Source organism: Elephantulus edwardii, unplaced genomic scaffold (genome assembly GCF_000299155.1).
Source record: "Elephantulus edwardii isolate Elephantulus edwardi_28Jun2011 unplaced genomic scaffold, EleEdw1.0 scaffold00032, whole genome shotgun sequence".
In the NCBI taxonomy this organism is placed as follows: domain Eukaryota; kingdom Metazoa; phylum Chordata; class Mammalia; order Macroscelidea; family Macroscelididae; genus Elephantulus; species Elephantulus edwardii.
In genome coordinates this window covers 20180317-20196683 of record NW_006399782.1, presented here as the reverse complement: position 1 = coordinate 20196683, position 16367 = coordinate 20180317, and the positions used below count along the sequence as shown (strand labels likewise).

Genomic DNA, 16367 nt, shown 5'->3' with positions numbered 1-16367 from the left:
ATAAATAAATAAGAAACGGAAGAGACAATAAATATTAAAAATAGGATTCAATGGGGACTTGAAAAGAGTGAGCAACAATAGGAATAGATCAAGAGTAATTAATTATGTAAAATACAGTGTAACTGACTCAATCTCAAAGACAAATATGTATAACACTATTATTGTAGAAGAAGTATGAGGAAACAAGGTGGGGCAGAGGAGGGCATATTCACAGGGTCACACAATTTGATGGGTAGAGGGAGGTGAGGGCAAAGGAAAAGGGAAAGATTTGGTCTGAAAAACAATGTATACAAACTTTGTAAATAAACCAGTATAAATTTAAAAAGAAATACAATGTATATGAGTGATTATATGAAACACAATATAAATATTGTATAAATATAATAATGCACATAATGAAACACACCATACACACAAAAAAATTCACAATGGATCAGAGACCTATGGATAAAACTCAAAACCATAAAGATCATAAAAGATAAAATGGAAACAAACTTAGAAGCATTAGCCTACTGGAATAATGGGTTTGCAAATAACAGCTCAAAAAACCTAACCAGGAAAAATAAAATCAACAAACGAGATCTTCTAAAAATCAAGTCCCTTTGTGCATCAACATATTTTTCCAATAGGGTGAAAATAAAGCCTAAGACTGGGAGAAAACATTTGACAATGGCATTTTAGACAAGGGTTTCATAACTAAAGTTTACAGAATACTTCAGGGCCTCCACAAGAAAAAGACTGGTAACTCAATAAAGTAGGCAAAAGGCATGGAAAGACTCTTCAAAACGTAGAACAGTCAGACTGTCAACAGACCCATAAAGAAATGTTCAAAATCACTGGCAACCAGAGAGATGCAAATCAAAACAACAGAGATACCATTTCACTCCAATAGCAGCAGAAAAATGTCAACTTTTTGAGGAAATACTAAATTGTTTTCCAGAGTGGTCGTACCATTTTACAATATCATAGAGAGTGTATGAGGGTTCCCACCTCTTTGCATCCTTTCCAACATTTATTGCTTGCTGTCCTAATAAACTTTGCCACTGTTACTGGGGTGAGATGTTATCATTTGATCATATCTCCCTTATTGCCAATGATTCTCAGAGTTTTATTCAGTATCTGTTGGCTATCTGAATATCTTCCTCTGTGAAAAGTCTTTACGCATCTTTTGCCCATTTATCAGTATTTTCTTCTAGAGGCCTAGGAGTATTTGCAAACATTTGTTATGAGACCCTTGTCTGAGATGGTATTGGCAACAGAGAAACAGCCCATATGTCCAACAAAAATTGAAGGAGTTGAGAAATTGTGGTACATTCACACAATGGAATACTATGCAGCACTCAGGAGCAATGATTTAAAAAATACTACTTATCTTGGGAGATACTGGAGAGCATTCTGCTGGGTGAACTAACTCAGTCTCAAAGACAAACACTGTATAAGACTATTATTGTAAAAATAGAAGTATAACTAGTAAAACATATATGGGAACCCAAGGAGTGAAGGGGTGGAAGCAGAGGGGTGTGAATGGGTAGGACCAAAACCACAGGGTTGCATAGTTTGGTGGGTGGAAAAATGGGGAAAAGTAAATGGGGATGATCTGGATGAATATACAGTGTAATGATGGGCAAAGTCCAATGGTGATTAATTTTATAAAACATAAAATCTGCTGTCAGGGACATCTTCAGAGTACTGAAGAACAATGATGTCAGTCCAGAGACTAAGGTGCTCCTGATACAGGCCTTGGTCTTTGCAATTATGTACTATGCATCAGAAAGTTTGACAGTGACTTGGGATGAAAGAAGAATTGGTGCCTTTGAGCTGTGGTGCTGAAGAAGAGTACCGAATATATCATGGACTGCTAGAAGAACAAACAGGTTCATCCTGGAGAGGGTGAAACCAGGCTGTTCCTTGGAAACAAGGATTCTGAGGCTCTCTATCTGGCTTATTTTGGGCATGTTGCAAGGAGGGACCAATCTTGGAGTGGGATGTCATGCTTGGGAGGGTGCAGAGACAGCACAAGAGAGGAAGACTCTCGGTGAGATCTTAACTCAGCAACTGGGGTAATGCGGGTAGATGTGTCAGACACAATAAGGTTGGCTTAGGACAGAGCAGGGTTCAGAACTGTTGTACACTGAGTCACCATGAGTTGCAGGCAACTTGATAGAACATAACAACAACAACAACAATGCATGAGAATGATTGTATGAAACACAATATGAAAGAGGAATAGTATGAAACACAATGTATACACATTTTGTAAGCAAATCACTAAAAAAATTAAAAGAAAAACAACAAAAACATAAGTGTGAGTAGAACCTTGATGCTGATTCATTGATTATTATAAAAAATCTTTATGAGTACCATAATAAACTTCATGTACTGCTACAGATATGCATACATATATTTGAATATAAATAATAAGTATAGGCATGCCAGCTATTTACTACATTTGAATTTCCATATTTCTATATGCATTCATATTTTAAGTATCAGTTCTTGAAAGTTAATGGAAACATTCTTAAATTGTTCTCAAAATACAAATTGTAACTGAAATAAAATGTCTTTTAAAAGCTATAATTAATGCCTGTGGTGTCAAACCATGAACTATAGGGTCAAACCTTATAATTCACAGTTTGAGAGGTTATAGCTCAAATAATAACTTTAAAAACCTGATTATTTGAGAGTAATTTGACAAATTCATCTAATATACACTGTATGCATACAAAATCTTTCTGAGAGTAAAAAGAATGTATAACCAAATTGACAACTGACGGAGGAAATTGACTTTTTACAGAACAAGTCTGAAGCATAATGATCATAAAAAATGTGACCAGACACAAAATATTCCACTCACATATCTAATAAAAGGAGGGGGATAATTCATTTCCACAACTTATACTTTCTTTACCATTGTTATTATTGTTGTTGTTGTTAGTGACTGCCTTCAAGTCGAGCATGACTCATAGGAATCCTATGAACAAAAGGCCTGAAGCCCCTCTACAACCATAAACATTTATCAAAGTCATTGCGTTTCCAGAGGCAAGTTGCTTAGGAAGTGGATTAACTGGGTTATTAATGGATAATCATTGAAGGAAATTATTATTTTCTGTAAAACTAAAAACACTACTCTTTTTTTAAAATTTAGTATTTGAAAATACCTTCAGGGACCATAAATATCACCTATAGTGAATCTCTCTCTTATTGTCATCGAACTGATCTCAACTGAGAGCTGAACCTCTATTGGTTTTGCGAAGCTATAAACTGCATGGAAGATGATTGTACATTTTTCTCCATCAAGCGGCTGGGGGACTGAAACTTCCAGAGAAACATCTGGCCTACGTTAGCAGTGAAACACCCTAATGACCATGCCACCAGTAAATCAGGTTTATAAACCTGTTCTATCTACAATTCAACTTGGAAGCAATATTGCTTTACCTATCTTCATTTAAAAGCTGTCCAAAAAAAGCTGTCCTACCCTTTCAGGCACACTTTTCAATGCAGGGGCCCCTCTAGAATAATAATAGAACAGATTATTTAAGGTAATTCCACCAGTGTAGAACAAGTTGTCTAAGCTCAAGCCAGAATTAACAAATCCATTTAGCTAATTTTGTAATTATATGCAAATTAAGTATGTTTGTCATGATTGTATGTTTAATACCTCTCTTTTCCATTAGACCACATTTTCTCAACTGTGTTTCTTTGTTCATCAGTTCTAGCTGGCATGTGAGAAGTTCAAGCTACAGAGTATGTGTTTAATAAATATTTTCTTAAAGGAAAGAAGAGGGGGGGAAGGAGGAAGGAATTCTAAAGCTAGAAAATCTTGTAATTTATCTTTCTAGCATTATTTATGGAGTTGTCTGAGAGCTACACAATGAATGCAAGAAGATTTGTTGCAGGGTTGGAGAAGTACTGAATATCCCATGGGCTGCCAAAAGAACAAACAGGTATGTCTTGGAGTGAAACAGGAGTGCTCTTTGGAGGCAAGGATGATGAAGCTTGTCTCTCATACTCTGGCCACGTTGCAAAGAGAGGCTATTCCTTGAAAAGAGATATTGTGCTTGAAAATGTGGAGGGTCAACTAAAGAGAGGAAGACCCCACCTAAGAAGTGAATTGACATGATGACTGGAGGAAGGGGATCTAGAGTTTCAAAGATGATGAGGATGGCACAGGATAGAACAGGATTCAAGTCTGTTGTTCATGAGTTTTACTTGACTAAATGGCACCTAACAACAGGGAGGCAAGGCAGGGAAAAGGTTTATGCTGTACAACCAACTTACCTATCTACCCAAGATAGGAAAAAACCCAAAAAACAAAAATGGGGAAAAAAAACCCCACCAAAAACAAAGAAAAAAAAACCCAACCCCTTCTAAAAAAAAGAGGAAAAGATAAAAAAAGAAACACAAATGAGAAAATAAGATGTTTCTCTGTATACATATAAAGATAATCAAATTACAGGAAAGTATTTTCTTAGTTTCTGCAATTTAATTGAATCTTGTAACAACTACAATTCTTGTACTACAAACATCCTCAGTGACTGTGTATGAGGACTTTGTTCACCACACAAGTTGAGAAATGCTGCGTGACCAGGAGAGGTGAGGTTCCTTGTATCCTGAACCATTAAATATACAGAAGGAGATAAATATTCTATTATAATAAAGTATAGTAAGTTATAATAGTAAATCTGCAGGTTGTGGGTAAAGCAGGAATCTTCTCTGGACTAGTAACAATGATGTCATGATAAATTCTTTACTTTGATTGCTCTCCATGTTGACACATGAACAAAGTTGGATCTTGATGCACAGGAAACTAAGCAACTCTCAAATCTCACAATTACAAATGATGTATATATATGTAAAGTACTATATCCTAAAAAATACATTTGGAAATTCTTTTTTTTTTTTATAAGCAAAAATCTACTCCATTTAGCCTAGTACTATGTTTCTGCCATTTCTTTGGTCCAGCCGACACATACGAGGTTCTTAAAGGGTCCTCCTGGCCTCAACCATCCTGGCCTTTTATTTACTTGATTCTTTTTTTTTTTTTTAACACTGACAATTTTATTAGTAACACATCCTAAAGCAGTTGGTAAATATAGAGCTACAATGTAACTAAGAATTCCCCTCATCCTGAAAGTCACTAATTAGTTGTGGGTAGGTTTGAGAAATATTACAAAGATATGTAGAGTAATATTACAGTAAGTAATACAGTTCTGAAAAGGAAAAACAAAGTTGCTTCCAACATCAACAGATTAATAAAAAAGCATCTTGTCATTTCTAAAGAACTCAAAAGGAAACCTAGTTATTTAGAAAACTGGTAGGTGGGTAGGAAAATGAATGCAGTATGTATTTTGGTATGAAATACAAATCTCCCGTATTTATTGGACATTGTCCACTGTCTCACTACTTTTGACTTCTTATCAGTGAGTTTCATGAGCATAATTTATTCAGTTAATACGTATAACATCTCCAAAGGTAACATATAGTAAATGAATAATGTTTTTGAAAAAAAAAACAAACCCAATTCTACCAGTACTTAAGTATATATTAGACCATGTTGGAAGCTCCATTAATTGCTTCAAGTCAATAGGGCTCAAGAATTTTATTTTGCAGAATACTTTGGCTTAAAGAAGAAAAAATGTGGTTTCCAAGAGCAATTAAAAGTAATTTAAATTACAGTTAGTATACATTGTTTAAAAAAATAAAAGAGAAAAAAGATAGAAAAATAATTTATGGAGATGTGTAGGCCACTGAAATTTGGAATTTACATATATTGAATATATTAAAAAATTTATTTTGGGTTTTTATGGTCTTGCTTTTTAAAATTCTGTTGCTGTTGTTGTTGTTGTTAGGTGCTGTTAAATTAACTCTGACTCCATGGAGAACAGACTGGAACCTTGTTCTATCCTATGCCTTCTTTATGATCATCATGATCTCAACCATCGACTATCAATCCATCTCATTAAGGGCCTTCCTCTCTTTTACTGATCCTCTAGGTTTCTGCTTGATAATACATAGATATACTAATATTTGTTGATGTTCTGTTAATATTTGGATTGTTTTAAGAACATCAGCTGATGTTTGTGTGTTTTAATTCAAGCATCAACTTTAAAACATCCTAACACTGTTTCTTGGAAGTAATTACTCAAACTAGGTAAAGTTGACTCAGATCTCATTTCTCAGTTTAAGTAATGTAACATCAAGCAAACCAGGTTAGACATTTATTTGAGGCTTCATTCTCTCATTAATTGTTCACAGACAATAAGTGAAAAGATAACATTATTTTATATTATTTACCCAAAGTAACAAGAATCTAAACAGAAATAAATGTACAAAACTATTTATTGTAGATAATTACTAGTATTTTAACCACATATTATAACTAGTGAATGAAAGTTAATTGGTTTGTATCCAAAAGTAAATTGCTAAAAGGATGGAAAAATATAATAAACATGGAAAAGAATATTGTGTAAGATATAATTTAAGAACAGTCAAAGAAGTAGGATGCATTTTATTTACTATTATATAAGCAAAGAAGACTCGATGTTTTGTAATACAATAAACACAACCATAGGACTATAATAGAAGCTTTGTACTACAATGAAACTTAACTCCTCTGGGAAGTTATCAGCTAAGAAGGAACAGGGAGAGTTACAACAAAGTTCCATAGTAGACAGAGATATTATTCATGACAGGGATGTAGGCAGTCAGGGCAGCAATGTTGGTGGCCTCTCCCCATCAAGTAGGTTTGCCAGAACAGACTGGATGCCTGGAACCAGGCAAAGCACAAAAACAGTAAAACCTTGAGCCAGCTAAAGGCAGGTTCAACATAACCTATCTCCAATTTTAAATATTACCAGTAATCTGCACTGAAGTATTTTTCCCCATGGGATTGACATAAATGGTGTTTACAGGAAATTTTGTTGACCAACTGATATTTCTGTTTATCTTACTATATGCAGAGCAACATGCCTGAATCACTAATCTAGAAACTCCCAGGATAATTGCAAAACAAATGTACTTTTTATAATAGTTGCCAAAAATTTCTGTTCATAGGTATGGCCATCATGTCATTGCAGGAACAGATGGTCAAAGTCAGTCCGTTTAACTGACAGTATGCATGTCTTTTTATTTCTAAACAGCCAAACAAAACAAAAGCACAGCATAGAATAGGTCATTGTGCCTCGCCTCATTTGTTTGTCAGTTTTACCTCTAAAATATGAAAATAAAAGGCCAACCCTAGCAGTAATCTTACCTACTTATATTTCCATGGTATATATGATAGAATATTTAATTAATCATATTCAAATACTATCCTGATGTTTTTGAAAATGGAAAAGAATATGGGTTAATTTTTGTCTTTTAACTCACTGATCTCTACAGTAAAAGGAAGCAAAATAAAAGTCATTTCCCTCATTGTCAAGTTTTTAGAAAGAACAAAGAGTTTGCAAGAAAAGGGCAAGTTATAACACCTTATTTGTAATCAGGTCTTCTAATATAAGAAAAAAAATGCCTTAAAAATAAATTACCATCTGAGAAACTTTCTTTTTGAAATGATGTCGTCTCTGTATATCTATTCTTTTTACTGAAAATTTATAAATAAAAATAGAAGTTCTCATTACAAAACAATAGTCATAACAGACCTCAGTCACCAACTATATTTTATACTAAGCAATCTATTATAACACACATGTGCTCACGCACACACATACACATGTTACTAATCAGAGAATGAGGATGGCAATTTCCTCTCTATAACCATACCAAAATATATTTTATATTTACTTTATGAAATGAAATAATACTATTCGTAAGACAGAAGAGGTAAAAATTAAGAATATTCCCTTATCCATAACAGCTAGAAGGGAGTTCTGGTAGCCTAGTATTACGAAACTACACTGGACTCCCAAAGGCATGCAGTTCCAATTGGGAGGACAGGAAATCTCCTTCTGTGAAATTTACAGCCTCTGAAAACTGCTGAAGGGTTAGCTATGGGTCAATTAGCAACTAGAAAGTACACAACCAACAACTTAACAGCTAGAAGTAAAAGAATTATAGAAAATTTCTTAGCAGTATATTGCTAAATTGCATTCACTGTTACAGCTGTTAAAACTTAGATGCAAGATTTCTGGTTACCTACCTTAAGAAAAAGCTGATGAAGTGTGTGGTGTAAGAGTACATCTTTAGTAGTTCTGTGACTTAAAATATTGCCGAGTATTAATTTTTCATCAAGTTGTCATTTTCTCTGACATTTGGTTTTATTAATCAAGGCATTTATCATTAATTTGTAGAAAATACCATAATTAAATCAAATAAAATAAAATCCTTAAAAGGTTAAAATTAGAAAGCAGGTGAATTAAAACTTTGACATTACCCTGTTGACATACAGTAGCTTTTGAGAAGTATGAGAATCAAGTTTACATAGTGAGTTTGGTGCTTCAATCTTGGGGTTGGCTGGTTTTAAAAAAATGTTATAAAGATTTGATTTAAAGCACTCTGACAGTTTTGACATTCAGGTGAAAGTACTGCTGCTGCATTTGGAACAATTTGCATATCCCACTGCTCAACGGAATGTTTGAGGTGTGCACTGGTGTAAAGAAATTAAAAACAAGCTATCACACATGCTTAACTGTATGTATTCACAAAACTGATGGTCGGATCGCACCACTCCATCCTCCTCAAATGTAATCTGTGATTTACTCTTCTATAATAAATTACCCTACCATGTTATTCTCACTGGAAGATCTAGCCATGCATGTAAGAAGCAAAGTAATTACAGCCCCCTCTTGTCTAAGAATCTGTCTTCAATCCCTGCGAGCTCTTAATACACAATACAGCAACACAAGTCTATTGTAACCTTCCTGCCTAAAATTCTGGACTTCAGTAGCCATTAGATTTAATCTAAATGATTTTGTTGTCCAAAAGAAATTCAGTTTTCTTAGTTGTAAGAATCTAGTCAAAGAGGAATAGCTACTGGCTTTTTTTTTTCTCCTTTCAGCCAAATTGTCTAAGAAAAGGTCAAAGTATAAAAATCAGAGGAGCTCTAAATTAATTAAAATAAATAAGAAAAAGATAGAAATAAGTAAAGAAACAGATAGAAAGAAGATGGGGTGTAGAAATATCTAAATAGGCTGAGATATTCTGAGATGCCATTATTGTTATATTAATTAAATTAACAGTTTCTTTTATGTAGGCATTGCCATCAGATTGTAACCAACTAATAGTTGACCTTCCAGAAGGGTTTTAGAGGCTGTAAATCATTGAGGAGGAGATTGTCTATTTTTCTCTCATTAAACAGCTGATAGGTTTGAACTCTATACCTTTTTTTAAAATAACTTTTTATTGTGATTTTAATGAAAGTTTACAGAAAACTTAGATTTCCATTCATTCACTGTGGCACATTTTCTTCCCTCCTTCCCAGAACAGTCCACTTTCATATGTAGCTCTTATTTTGGACTATTGTCATGCAAATAATGCCTAATCATATAGCCTTTTAAACAGTTCTTTCCCTCATTTGTTCTAATGTAGTGTTCAGTATTAATCCCCTCTTTTCTTAGTTTCCCTCCAACCTCATATCAGTCCTGTTTTATAACAGTGGCATTATGCAGTATTTGTCCTTTTGTGACTGAGATATTTCACTCAGCATAATGTCCTCCTGGGTCACCCATTTTGTATAATATTTAAAAGTTCTGTTTTCTATTCTATTGTGTGAATATACCACAGCTTCTCAATCCATTCATTTGTTGATAGGCACTTGGGTTGCTTCTATCACTTTGCTATTGTGAACAAGGCAACAATAAACATGGGTGTGGATATATCTGTTTGGGAGGCAGTCCTGGTTTCTTTAGGGTATATTCCCCAGTAGTGCAATTGCTGGGTCAAATGAATTGGCAGTGCAACCCCTTATTCACTAGGCCACCAGAGGTTCCTGGTATGCATAGAAAAGAAATTTAATGTGTTGAAAGAAAACAAAGTAATACCCTGAGGTAGTGATAGTCTTAATTATTACGAAGTATTTAAAAAAGGTAATACTCATTAAAGAAAACAACACTAGACATTACCTTTCAGTCTTCAAAGGCTTCAAGATAAATTCTTAACACTTCTTTTCTGTATGCCTGTAAAAAGAGAGGTATTAAAAATTATAAAATCTGATAAGAAATTAATTTACATATTCTTAATATCTTTGGAGCTCCAGTGGCCAAGGAAGTCACACACTCAATTCAAAGGAAAGTAGTTTGAATCCACCAGGTGCTCCATGTGAGAAATATTGGCAGTCTTTCCCAGGCAATTTGAAAATCTGCTAAGAAGCAGCTGAGTTCATTCCAATCTGATAGTATATAACAAGAACAACGTCTTTATGGTTAGCAGTCGTCATAACCATTCACTGAAGTAAAGCTAATTATGTCAACAAGAATATATAGATTTGTTAAAAACAAAACAAAACACCTCATGCGTTATTGCTGTTGTTGTGTACTGTCGAGTCACAATTGACCCATAGCTGACCCACCAGCAGTTAATCATATGGGGGGAGACTGTCCATCCTTCTCCTGTAGAGTGGTGGCATGAGGGAATATTACAGGTAATGTCAGATGGATCTTGGCTGAAAGTACAGAGTACCACAGAAATGTCTATCTGTGTTTCATTGACTATGCAAAGACATTTGGCTGTGTGGATCACACAAACTGTGGCTAACTCTGAGAAGAATGGCAATCCCAGAACACTTGATTGTGCTTATGTGAATCCTATACTTGGACCAGGAGGTGGTCGTCAGAAAAGAGCAAGGAAACACTGCATAGATCAGAAGTGGGAAGGGTGTGCATCAAGGATCTATCCTATCTCTGTATCTTTTCAGACTATATGCAGAACGGATTATCCGGGAGGCTCGGCTCTATGAGAAATGTGGCATCAGAATTAGAGGTAGACTCATCAACAATCTGTGTTACACAGATGACACAACTTTGCTTGCTGAAACTGAGAGGACCTGAAGCACTTGCTGCAGAAGGTCAAGGAGTGCAGCCTTCAATATAGCTTGAAACTCAACATCAAGAAAACAAAGATTCTCACCACAGGGCCAATCAGCAGCATCAGGATGGATGGTGAAGAGATTGAGATGGTTTACAGCTTCAGTTTGCTTGGCTCTACAATCAACACCCTTGGTATCAGCAGCCAGTATATTAAAAGACCTCCTCAAAATACTGAAAAGCAAAGATGTCAGTCTGAAGACTAAGGTGCACCTATATAGGCCATGGTCTTTGCAATTACCTGTTATGCATCAAAAAGCTGGGCAATGACTAGAGATGATAGAGGGAGAGTTGATGCCTTTGAGCTGTGGTGCTGGAGAAGAGTATTGAATTCACCCTGGAGAGGGTGAAGCCAGGCTGCTCCTTGGAGCCAAGGATTCTGAAGCTTCTTCTGACATACTTTGGACATGTAGTTTACTAAAAAAAATGAGAGCATCTAAAGGATTATTTGTCCATGTTTTAGATGGTTGTGGTTTTTTTACAAAATAACTAAAATGTTTCTTAATTAACAATAGTAAAAGTACTCACATTTGTATTTTTGTACTTTAAAGAAGGCAGTTCAAATTGCTTATAACCCTTTTATTTACTTGCTTATTCTTATATAGCAAGTGTTTGCAAAGATGTAATATTTATAATGCCACATACACAAGCTCTATCCTGAAAATAGCTTATAATTTGCACATGAGGTTGGGGATATCTGTATAAATCCAAACTCCAAAGAGAAGAAATAAAAGAGCAGATGTAAACATGTTCAGGGTACCTCAACTATGCGGTCACTAATGACTATTAGTACTATTATTTTTGTAAAGTGTTAATACTCTTACTATATTTTGAATTTGTCTAAGGCATTTCTTTCACTCATCCCTGTATTTCCTTAGGTCATTACTAGCTAGAGCTTTTGGGGAGTTTTGGTGCATAGTAAGTTGCAGTGCTAACTCAAAGGTGACAGCTCTTTGGTTGTTCAAATATGTCAAAAGAAGCTTCAGAATCCTTGCCTCCAAGGAGCAGCCTGGTCTCACCAGTCCATAGTATATTAAATACTCTTCTCCAGTACCACAGCTCAAATGTATCAATTATTCTGTCATCTCTAATCATTGTCCAGCTTTCTGATGCATAGCAAGATTTTGCAAAGACTATGACCTGGATCAGGCACACCTTAGTCTCCAGAATAACATCTTTGCTGTTCAGTACTCTGGAGGGGTCTCTGACAGCAGACTTTCCCAATGCAATTCGTCTCTTGATTTCCTGGCTGCTGGTACCAAGAGCGCTGATTGTGGAGCCAAGCAAACTAAAGCTGTTAACAATCTTAATCTCTTTCCTCTATCATGATGCTGCCAATCAGCCCACTAGCAAGAATCTTTTGTTTTCTTGAAGTTGAGCTTCAATCTATATTGAAGGGCCTTAAGCGCTTCAGGTCCTCCTCAGTTTCAGCAAGCAGGTTTGTGTCATCTACTTAAAGAAGACTGTTGATGAGTCTTCCTCCAATTCTGATGCCATATTTCTCCTCATAGAGTCAAGCCTCCCAGATAATCTGTTTTGCACCTAAATTGAAAAGGTATGGAGATAGAGCACATCCCTGGAACACACTCTTCCCAGTTTTGAACCGCGCAGTGTCTCCTAGCTCTGTTCTGATGATTGTCTCCTTGTCCAGGTATAGGTCTTGCATCTTGCATAAGCATGATCAAACGTTCTGGGATTTCCATTCTTTTCAGAGTTAGGCACATTTTGTTGTGATCAACATAGTCAAATACCTTTCTTCCTATATGTCTAAAAATCTTTCCCACCTTGAGGTTAGAAGATACACTTGTGTTTTCTTAGACAGTTTTCTTTCATGTGCAGAAATAAGTCAGAAGATACAATTTAAAATGGAAACACACAACTAAGATAGAGATGGCATACCTTTCAAAGCAATGATTTAAATGAAAATAATGTAAATCTCCTAAATGAACTGGTTAAATAATTTTTTTCCTTGTTGTTTTCAGGTGTTGTCAAATCCTGTCTGACTCAAGGTGACTCCCATGTGCTCAGAAGAAACTGCTCAAAAGGGCTTTCAATATTGTTAACCTTTGGAAAATAGATTGCCAGGCTTGCTTTCCAACATACTTCTCTGTGGGTTTGAACTGCTACCTTCAGGAAGTTGTCAAGTGTTTAACCATTTATATCATCCAAGAACTCCATTAAATTTTGCAAGTGAAAATGTAAAATGCATTATTATGTTTAAAAACAAATAAAGTAAAATATTGGTTATATATATATATATAATTTTTTTAATAATTTGGGTATATTATTGTTGTTGTTGGTAGGTGCCATTAAGTTGAGTACAACTTATAGAGACTTTGGGGGGGGGGGAAGACCTGAACGCTGCTCTATTGTGTGCCATCCTCATGCTCCCTGACACCAGGAGCCCACTATGGCAGTCAACATGTCAGTTCACCTGGTTGAGGGTGGGTCTTCCTCTCCTTCGCTCACCACCCACCTTTCCCAGCATCATCTCCCTCTCCAAAGAATAGCCCCCTCCTAGCAACATGCCCAAAGTATGCGAGGCAAAGCCTCCTCATTCTTGCCTCCAATAAGCACTCTAGCTCCACCCTCTCCAAGACATATCTGTTTGCTTTCTGGCCCATGTCCGTGGGCTGTTCTGTACTCTTCTTTAACACCACAGTTCAAAGGCATCAATTCTTTTTCTGTCATCCTTATTCATTGTCCATCACTCAGATACATAGCAAGTGATCAGAAAGACGATGGCCCAAATCAGATGCATCTTATTTCTCAAACTGACATAATTGTTGTTGTTAAGTGCCGTAGTGACCCTATGAACCAAAGATCTGAACCCTGTTCTATAACTATCATTGTTTCACTGATGTTCATAGAGTTTAGGAAGTGGATTTCACTCCTGCTTCCAAGCTTGTCTTAATCTGTGAGCTCCACCTTGGGTAACCATTATGACATTTGACATACCAGTAGCACAGTATTCGGTATCACAGCAATTCCAAGTTACCACAATACAACAAAATGACAGATCAGTGCTGTACCACTTAGAAGAACGATCTTCCCAAATACAATTAACGCCAGGTCTGGGGGCCACAGGTCCAAGGACCCAATAGACTTTTAAATATAAAGGCCCAGTCATCAGGTTCTGATTGTCTTAAACAAGAGGCTTCTAGCCACAGCTGATTGTTAACTAAATCCAGTAAATCCAGGCAACCAATCAGCTCACACATGACTGTGAAAGAACAAACACACTTTCAACAACCCTCTTGAATACAACTGCTTCACACATGAGCCTCCAAACTGAAGAGTTAGTCAGGGCCCAAGTGACTTTTTAAATACAGAAGCAGTTTTTGGTTGTTCATATGTGTGTTATAAGAGGCATACGTATAACAATTAAATACCTATGCTATTGATGTTGTTATGTGCCACTCAAGTGGATTTTCAGAGGCAATAAATCGCATAGGAGCAAACTGCCCATCTTGTTTCTACGCAGCAACTGGTTGATTCGAATCATGTGTTTTTGGGTTGTCAGTGTGACTTCTTACCAGTAAGTCATCAGTGTTTCCTAATTAAAAACCTACAGTAATGTCTTTATAGTGCTTATATCATGTATTATTGAATATTACTGTCCTTGAATTTTTCACCAAATTTTCAACTGTAAAAAATAAATTATTTTTATAAACACAGAGAGTTAAAAGGAGATGCTTAGTCTATGTTTCTAAGAACACCTGTGGTGCAATGGTAAGTGCCAAGCGGCTAACTGAAAGGCTGGCAACTGGAGCCCACCAGATGGTGGAATAGTCCATAGAGTTGTGCTGTTAACCCAAAGGAGGTGTTGCTCTGGCAGTTTGAACCTCTCAGTACTTCCATGGAAGGAAGATATGCAGTCTCCTCTCAAAGGCTGTGTAATTTTCAATCTCTCAAAACCTGCTAGAGGGTGTGCTAAATGTTTGTTTCATTGATTTCAGTGAGTTTTGAGTTAGCCACTCAGCAGGAGAAAGATGTTGCAGTCTGTGTCTATGTTTAAGAAAGAAGAAAAAAAATTAGATGTTTATTACTTATTTCCTAAGAAAGTCATGTGTTTTTTTATCCCTTTTTGATGAAGGTCTTCCTTCATACAGTTTGCAGTAGAAGAAAGGATGTAAAAGAAGGAAGAAAGGATGAATGAACAATGCAGAAAAAAGAGGAAGACAGGAAAATTGTTTAAAGAAAAATGAAAAGAGAATCTGTAACAAAAGAGCACACTACATGTAATAGTATCTAGTAGCTTCCTGTTTTTATTTATTGTCATTGATTCATTTTTAATCTATAGTGTTTCCATGTACACAAACCAGAACTGCTCCATAGGATTTTCAAGGCTGTGATATTTCAGAAGAAGATCACTAGGTCTATCTTTTGAGGTGCTTCTGAGTAAGTGAAAAACCCCAACACTTTAACTAACACCACTAAGTGATTCCATTATATTCTTCACAGTAAATTATTTTTGTTGTTGTTGCAAAAAATTTTATTGTTTCATTAGGTCTAAGGCTTGGGAAAGGGGCTTCTGAGTGGGTAAGGTTCCACATCAGGGTGAGAAAGAGAATCTTGCTGCTAATGGCAGGGTGTCACAGAGGTCCCCATGCAGGTCCCCGTAGCCCCCTAGTCGTTCATGCTTGAGGGTGAGATGCTCAAAGAGATGCTTGCCCACCCCAGCCTGGGAGCCATCCAATTTTCTAAAGTTGATCAGATGGCCACGCATCTTCTTCAGCAGTTTCACTTTCTCATCCAGGAAGTGGTTACCCAGAAAGGCAGAGTTGGGGGTCAGTGTAGGCAGAATCCATGGAGTCCATATCCAGAAGGGCCTGGTTTAGGTTCTTCTCCAAGGCCAGTGTTGCTTCCATGGCATCCAGGGTTTTACCCCACTCATCCTGGGATGACTTCCCCGCGGCCCTGGTTTTGCAGCTTCAAGAGCCGCTCGGCACCCTCGCGCTTCTCTTTCACCGGGTCATGGCTTTCCAAGGCCACATCATTGTGGTCAAAATAAAAACCCAGAGAGAGGTAGGTGTAAGAGGTCCGTATGTGCAGGTTGACCAGATGGCTGATGCTGGCCTTCGCTTTGTAGGAATAATTTTGACGGATCTGAGAGCTCATAGTTGGTCGATGTTTTGGGGCTAACAAAAAAATGGTGTTAACTGGTCCTGAAAATAGGAGATGGCTTAGATAGTTTTGAGGTTATGCCTGGAGATGAAGTTGAAGGGTAGTCGGAGACTGGAAGGAGGTAGTTGTCTGGTCTATTCCATGCAAACACTGTTGAAGCAAGAGAAGTGTCACGGGACCACTGGGTAAACTCGCTGTAAATTCCTTCTTTTTTTTATTATT

At 36.5% G+C, this 16367-nt stretch overlaps 2 pseudogenes; one reads left to right on the top strand and one right to left on the bottom strand.

Annotated features, from left to right (window-relative positions):
- Nucleotides 1–15573: 15573 nt before the first annotated feature.
- LOC102852182 lies at nt 15574–16139 on the bottom strand (annotated as a pseudogene).
- A 93-nt stretch (nt 16140–16232) lies between these two features.
- LOC102851782 overlaps nt 16233–16367 on the top strand; it is a 151597-nt pseudogene continuing 151462 nt past the window's right edge.